The sequence below is a fragment of the Zingiber officinale genome, chromosome 1B (assembly GCF_018446385.1).
Source record: "Zingiber officinale cultivar Zhangliang chromosome 1B, Zo_v1.1, whole genome shotgun sequence".
In the NCBI taxonomy this organism is placed as follows: domain Eukaryota; kingdom Viridiplantae; phylum Streptophyta; class Magnoliopsida; order Zingiberales; family Zingiberaceae; genus Zingiber; species Zingiber officinale.
Window position 1 is genome coordinate 68,681,659 of NC_055986.1, and position 8,271 is coordinate 68,689,929.

An 8,271-nucleotide genomic window follows, 5' to 3' on the forward strand; every position below is an offset into this window, starting at 1 on the left:
CATATAATGGATTACATATCATGAGAAATCATAAGCAAGCATAGTTTAGGTTCTAAACTTTCTCTAACCCTTTTATTTCTTATTGGCCGAAACCCTAAGGAGCATGACTCTAAGTTTTTAAGCAACATAAAGCATGAAAACTTTAACTAACATCATATAATGGATTAGACATAATGAGGAATCATAAGCAAGCACAGTAAATTAGGTTCTAAACTTTCTCTAACCCTTTTATTTCTTATTGGCCGAAACCCTAAGGAGCATGGCTCTAAGTTTTTAAGCAACATAAGGCATGAAAACTTTAACTAACATCATATAATGGATTACACATCATGAGAAATCATAAGCAAGCATAGTTTAGGTTCTAAACTTTCTCTTCTTGGCCGAACCCTAAAGCATGGTTCTAGGTTTCATTAAAAAGAATCTTTAAGCATGAAGCTCTAAACTAATATCATAGAATTCATGGCATAGCAAATAAAGACCTTTAGCAAGCATAGATGAGTTTCTAACCCTAACTTCAAGTCATGGCCGAAACTTCTAAGGCATGGTTCTAGGTTCCATAAAAAAAAATCTTTAAGCATGAAGCTCTATCACATAATAGCTTACACTTCATGAGGAAACATAACAAGCATGGTTAACATCTTTTTAACTCTCCTCAACCCTTGTTTCATGTCTTGGCCGAACCTACCAAAACCAAGTCTTAGGTTTTAAGCATGAAGTTCTATCACATAATAGCTTACACATCATGAGGAAATATAACAAGCATGGTTAACATTTTTCTAACTCTCCTCAACCCTTGTTTCATGTCTTGGCCGAACCTACCAAAACCAAATCCTAGGTTTTAAGCAACATTAAGACATGGAAAAACACTCGAAAACTACTTGTACTACTGCAGGTGAGGGAGATACTTACATCCTCTTGCTTTATTTACTAAGAAAATACCCTTGGTGGAGAAGAAGAAGAGGACTTTTCGCTTCTAGAATCTCCCTTTTTCTTATTTTGCTTATAAGAAGAAGTGTGTTCTAAGGGCTTCTCTTTGTGAAGTTTTCCTAGGAAGGAACCTTTAGCTTGAATTCCGAAAATGGAGGAGGAGGAGGAGGCAAATTTCGGTGGAGGGAGAAGAAGGAGGAAGGAGGAAAAATCTAACTTTTCTTTCCCTTACTTCTATTTATTCCAAATGAAAGGGAGAAGGGAAAACACCTTTTCATTGAATAAATGAAGGGAGAAGGGAAAATGAACTCTTCATGCTAAGTGGAGGGGAGAAGGGAAAGATAAACTTTTCTTCTAAGTGAAGGGAGAAAGGTGTCCCTTCACCCTCCCTACCCTTAACTACAATTTCCCTTTCCTTCCTAAAAATACTTCCTCCTGGGCTACTGGTTATCCCATACTACTTAAAACTTGCCACTTGTTAAGAGGTTCAAGGTTCAAGGCTTGACCACTCTTCTTTTTCTTTTCTTTTTGGTTCCATTTTCTCTTATTCTCAAAAGAAATTCATATGAAATTGCTGGGCGTTACAATATTGGATTAGACTAGGCTTGTTTTCTTTATTCTCTGCATAAAAAATCTACTAATAATAAAATATTTTCACTCTTCTTCCTTACTGCATTCAATTTTTTATTTCTTGCTGTCATATTTTCTATCTTGTTCTCTTTTCTTCTGCATGCGTAGAGTTAACCTTTCAGGATAGCTGCTACCATTTAATCTAGAGATTGACAAGACCTTTCTGAGGAGAAGAAATTTACAGAAAGCTTTCCAAGCAGTAAAAAAATCCTCAAGAATGGTCGATAAACTGCTGAAAGATTATGCGGCACCATGTGCACGAGGGGTCCGATCTAGTATCACCCGACCACCCATCGACGCTGACAACTTTGAGATCAAGCTCACAGTAATCCACATGGTCCAGCAAAATCAATTCAAAGGGGGGTCACACGAAGACCCGAATCATCATCTAGAGCTGTTTTATGAAATCTATGGCACGATGAAGGTGAATGAGGTTCCTCCAGAATTAGTGAGACTATTTCTTTTTGGATTTTCTCTGAAAGACAGGGCCAAGCAGTGGCTGAATTCTCTACCAGTAGATAACATATCGTCTTGGGAGCAATGTGAGCAGAAATTCTTAGACAAGTTCTACCCCCCAAGCAAGACTGCCCACATGAGGAACTTGATTGCCAGCTTCAAGCAGATAGACTAAGAATTCCTATTTGAAGCCTAGGACTGGTTCAAGAGCATGCAGAGACAGTGCCCCCATCATGGCCTTATGAAGTGGATGGTTCTACACACCTTCTACAATGGAATAAATTATCATATGAAGATATCATTGGATTCTACGGCAGGAGGAGCACTGATGAACAAAAGCCTTGATGAAGCTAAAGAGATAATAGAGAATGTGGCACTAAACCACCATCAGTGGACATCTGAGAGATCTAGCGGTGCTTTCTCAGGAAATCAGATGAAGGCGTCAGGAAAATTTGAGGTGAATGCATTCACACTCATGTCTGCGAAGCTGGACACCTTGACTAAGAAATTTGATGTCATGGGTAGAAACATAGCTAATGCAATAGTTTGTGCTTGCGACATCTGTGGAAGTGCAGACCACGCTCAAGACACTTGCCCCCTTGGGCCAATGTAGGCACAGATAAACCAGCTTGAGCAATGCGATGCAATAACAGGCTACAATCAGAGGCAAAACAATCCATACTCCAACACATACAACCATGGATGGAGGAACCACCCCAACTTTTCATACTAAAATATGTTAGTTAGAGCCCTAGAGCCAATCATTTGATGATTGTATGGACTCATGTATATCATATTCATGTATATATATTAAGGCATTTGTTTGGTTATTATACTTGTTTGTATTAGTGCCAAATAAACTAAGTATAATAGCGTCCTTGAGTAGAAGGTTCATACCTATATCAATCGATTAGTTGAATCGATAATGAGATGATATAGGGAACACTACTCTAAATCATTCCTAGTCGAGTATTAACATTCAGGGACAATGTTAATGCAATAGGACTAGCATGTAGGTCAGCTCGATGACTTGATCTCACAAGTCATGGATATAGAGATATCAAGCTGACACATGGGTATACATTGGAGAATGTATACTGAATGACCCGACATGAGAAAGTATCATGGATCGTTATATGAGTGTCATATACTTTCTCATGTGGCTATTAGTATGACTATTAGTCCTTAGACCTGAAGTCACCATGGATCCCTACATAAGGAGTTATGTACTTTGGTTTCGTCAAACGTCACCCGTAACTGGGTGGACTATAAAGGCGATTATCGGGTATGTAACAAATTATGCAGAGGGATGTGAGTGATGTAGATGGGATCTATCCCTCCCATATGACGGGAGCGACATCAATATTCTTGATAGAGTGAGACCACTAAGTGCATGGCCATGCCCAAATGAGTCAACATGAGATGTTGAGCTCATTTGATTGAGTGAGTCTACTTGGGGTTCAAGATTTAGATTGATTAGAGGATGACACGGTCTATGCCTCATATTGATCAATCTAGATGTCTAGGATAGAAGGACACTTGTCATTATTTTGTGAGGAGTCACAATTGGTAGTCACAAGGTGATGTCGGATCTCGACATTCTTGTAACTTGGGTAGTAATGATGTGTTGCTAGATACCGCTCATTACTTATTCTCCTAAATGTGTTTAGGGCATTGCCAACGTTACAAGAACCTATAGGGTCACACACTAAGGACAATTAGATGGAGATTAGGTTCATATGATGAACCAAGAGGATTAGATTCATTTGATGAATCAAATTGGATTAAGAGTAATCCTAATTGCGCTAACTTGAGTTGGACTCAAGTTGATTCATGTGTTCAATGAGTCTAATTTAGTTTTTGACTCATTGAATCAATTTAATTTAATGAATTAGATTCATTATATTAAGTTGGCTCGAATCAAATGGTTAGATTAGATCAACCATGGTAGAGATTGAGTCAAGTTTGACTTGACTTGAGAAGGAATACCAAAGGTCAATTTTGACTTGACCTTTTGCCACCTCATTGGTGAGTTGGCATTAGGTGGACCAATAATGATGTTCCACATCATCATGGGTGCCACCTCATGGAAGTTACAAAGCCATTCTCTTTAATGGCTTCATATTAATTGCAATTAATGCAATTAATTTGGGAGGTTTTTGAGAGTGGCTGGCCACTTTGTGTTTGTGTGGGAATTCATTTTTCATTCAAATGGTGTAACTCCTTCTTCTTCCTTGTGTTCTCTCCTTGCTCTCCCTCCTCTTCCTTGCCGTGACCTATCAAGGTGCTAGCACACCTTTGTTTAGGTTTTCTCTATCAAGAATTGTTCGTGTGTATACTTCTAGAGGACCGACGCTTGACGGTCTAGAGATCCGGCAACTTCTTGGACGAGCGGGAACGCGAAGGGCTTCGCTACAAGGGTAATGATCTTAACTTTAGTGTAGATCTAAAGTTTTTACAAACTCGTACAAGAAAAAGGTTTTTCGAAAAATTTTTGTTTACGAATCTTTGCACGAGATCCATGGCTTTGGGTGACTCGGGGTTTCCGCGACGCGAAAAAGTGGTTTTCGCGGCCCGACGAACCCAACAGTGGTATCAGAGCCACGTGCAAGGCGAGTACGAGTTTGTTTTTTGGTTTTATGAAAACTAAAGTTTCTATAATTTTCTGTAAAATTATGATTTTTGGGTTTTTATGAGTATTTTTCTCGAGTAATCAAAGCACAAGTATTTAGACGCTTGTAGGCTTCGGCTACCGGAAAGATTTTTCCAAAACGGCTTCGTTTCGCCCCAAAATTTTTTGGGACAGCGGGCTTGGGTGCCATTAGATCGCAAAGGAGCAACTCACGATGGTTAGATCGTGGGTAGGGGCATTGCCCCTATCCCCGCAAGGGAATTTGCTTCGCGATTGCACCCAAAATCGCTAAAAACGAACCCGCCGGGAAGATTTTTCCGAAACGGCAATGTCTCGACCCAAATCGTTTTGGGACAGCGGGTTTAGGCGCTGTTGGATCGCAAAGGAACCCTCGCGATGGTTATATCGCGGGTAGGGGCGCTGCCCCTGGGCCCCGCAAGGGGATCCGTTCCGCGATTGCGCCCGAAACCGCTAAACGGGATCGCCGGGAAATTTTACTCGTAAAAATTTTTAAAATTATTTTTAAAATTATAGAAAATTATGAAAATATATAATTTTGAATTATATATTAATTTGTGATAGTCATGGCCCAAAATACCCAATAAGATTGGATTTGTGTTGTAATTCATAATACGGCCTGCGTGCCGTCATATGTGCTGTATTTTTATTTTTTTTTCCACGGCCTGCGCGTCGTGCCTTTCTCTTATTCTGGTTGTAAATTAGATTTAGACTCGAATGTAACTCGAGTTTCAAATTGTAATGTACAAATTGGAGCGGTGGAGGGTCCACACGAGACGGAGTTCCGAGGCGGGCACGAGCAACACAAGGTGGTCAAAGGGAGGAGCTTGGAGAAGCTGTTGACCCTAGGTTGACCATTCGATCTTCTCATTGGCTTGAGAAGATCGTAGTAGGGCCATGACTAAATCACAAATAGATTAATTAATTAATTGTTATGTATCTGATGCATGTTTAATAATTAATTAATTAATTAGTGCCTTAACGATTAGATTAGATCTAAGTCATGCACATGATGCACCCTTGCGATTAGATTAGATCTAAGTTGTGCACAAGATGCATCCTTCTCGATTAGATTAGATCTAGATCGAGCGAACTCTAAATGCCTAACCGTGCCGTGATACCTATCACTACCTCGATCATATGTATTGTTGAATCTGCCAAAGCAGAGCAATACATATTATCCTGGTAGGTACGGAGGGACAATCTTGGTCCCGCCTATCAACGCATGGGTGAATACAAACTCAATTAAATTGAGTATTCCTAGTTACTCGGTTGGATCGAGTCAACTATAGGCATTCTTCCAATAGTTGGAAAGGTAGGACAAAATCACGTTTATATTAACTCTCGGGCGTATTAGCCAAAGCTAACTCGAGTTTTAATATAAATGCGGATATTGATTCTATAAACAAGAGTTGCATAGAGATGTAATTGGTAATCGTTACCTACCGATCATACTAAGCCTTGGGCGTATTAGCCAAAGCTAACTCAAGGGTTAGTATGATGTGGATCTTGTCCCACAAGAATTATAGAATTCAGTGGGAGCATCATTTAATTAAAGGCCTAATTAAATGATTTTTAAAGAATATGATATTTATTTCTGCAAATTTTCTGTTGTAGAATATCCATGACGTCGAATACGAACACTTTCTCTCTGCGATCTGTCCTTAAAAAGGACAAGCTCAACGGAGCAAATTTCCTGGACTGGTACAGGAACCTGAGAATAGTTCTCACTCAGGAACGTAAACTGTACGTTCTGGAGCATCCCATTCCGGAGGCTCCTCCTGCCACTGCCACGGGATGCTTATAAGAAGCATCAAGATGACGCATTAGATGTGTCCTGTCTAATGCTCGCAACCATGAACTCTGAGCTTCAGAAGCAACATGAGTTGATGGGTGCTTACGATATGGTTGCACATCTTCGTCAACTATATCAAGGACAAGCAGGGCACTGGAAGAGGAACTTCACAGGACACCTGGAAGATCTTAACAAGAAGAGAAATAAGATTTCTACTTCAGGTATAAATGTTATAGAAGTCAACCTCTCTATTTCTTCATCGTGGGTATTAGATACCGGATGTGCTTCGCACATTTGTACTAATGTACAAGCACTGAGAAATAGCAGAGCATTGACAAAGGGCGAGATAGACCTACGAGTAGGCAATGGAGCACGGGTTGCTGCTGTTGCTGTAGGGACTTATTTTCTATCTCTGCCCTCTGGGCTTATACTAGAGTTAGACGATTGTTGTTATGTGCCTGCATTGACTAAGAACATTATATCAGTTTCTTGTTTGGACAAGAAAGGATTCTCGTTTATAATAAAGAACAAATGTTGTTCTGTCTATTTAAACGATATGTTCTATTGTAGTGCACCTCTGATGAACGGACTCTATATTCTAGACCTTGAGAGCTCTATCTATAACGTTAGTACTAAGAGGTTCAAATCGAACGATATGAACCACACCTATCTCTGGCACTGTCGCTTAGGTCATATAAATGACAAGCGTTTATCCCAGCTCCATAAGGATGGTTTGCTGGACTCATTTGATTTTGAATCATATGAGATATGCGAGTCATGCCTACGAGGCAAGATTACCAAGACTCCCTTTAGTGGGCACAGCGAGAGAGCAACTGATTTGTTAGGACTCATACATAGTGATGTATGTGGCCCTTTCAATGTTGCTGCTAGAGGCGGTTATAGATACTTCATCACATTTACTGATGACTTCAGTAGATATGGTTATGTGTACTTGATGACACATAAGTCTGAATCCTTTGAAAAGTTCAAAGAATTCAAGAATGAAGTACAGAACCAGCTTGGCAAGAGTATTAAGATACTTCGATCAGATCGAGGTGGAGAATACCTTAGCCATGAGTTTTGTGACTACCTAGCTGAGTGTGGGATTCTATCCCAACTCACTCCTCCTGGAACACCACAGTGGAATGGTGTATCCGAAAGGAGGAATCGTACCCTATTAGATATGGTACGATCTATGATGAGTCACACAGATCTTCCGACATACCTTTGGGGCTATGCTCTAGACACGGCAGCTTTCATTCTCAACCGAGTTCCATCCAAGGCCGTGATAAAGACACCATATAGGATATGGACTGGGAGAGATGCCCAGGTGTCTTTCATGAGGATTTGGGGCTGTGAGGCTTACGTACGACGTCAAGTCTCAGACAAATTAGGACCCAAATCTGACAAGTGCTATTTCATTGGATATCCCAAGGAAACTAAGGGATATTACTTCTACATTCCCAGTCAGCACAAGGTAGTTGTGGCAAAGACTGGGGTCTTTCTAGAAAGGGACTTTGTTTCTAGAAAGACTAGTGGGAGCGCGTTCGATCTTGAAGAAGTTCAAGATGCGAACAATAGCACTAATGCCTCGATGGAAATTGAACTGGAACCACAAAGTGTTGTGGATGATGATGTTCCACAAGGAGTTGAGGAACAACAACCAGTTCAAGTAGACATACCTCTTCGCAGGTCTGATAGGGTACGTCGTCAGCCTGAGATATACTCTTTTCTCTTGTCTGACCATGATGACATTGTGCTCATAGAGGATGAGTCTACCACCTATCAAGAAGCTGTGATGAGACCAGATTCC

The 8,271-nt window shown here is 40.3% G+C and overlaps 1 non-coding gene across 1 annotated transcript; it reads right to left on the reverse strand.

Moving 5' to 3' along the window:
• Positions 1 to 2,147: 2,147 nt before the first annotated feature.
• Positions 2,148 to 2,253, reverse strand: LOC121994815. The gene has a single exon (XR_006115805.1). It is a non-coding gene; the product is annotated as a small nucleolar RNA R71 (small nucleolar RNA).
• Between the last annotated feature and the right edge of the window lie 6,018 nt (positions 2,254 to 8,271).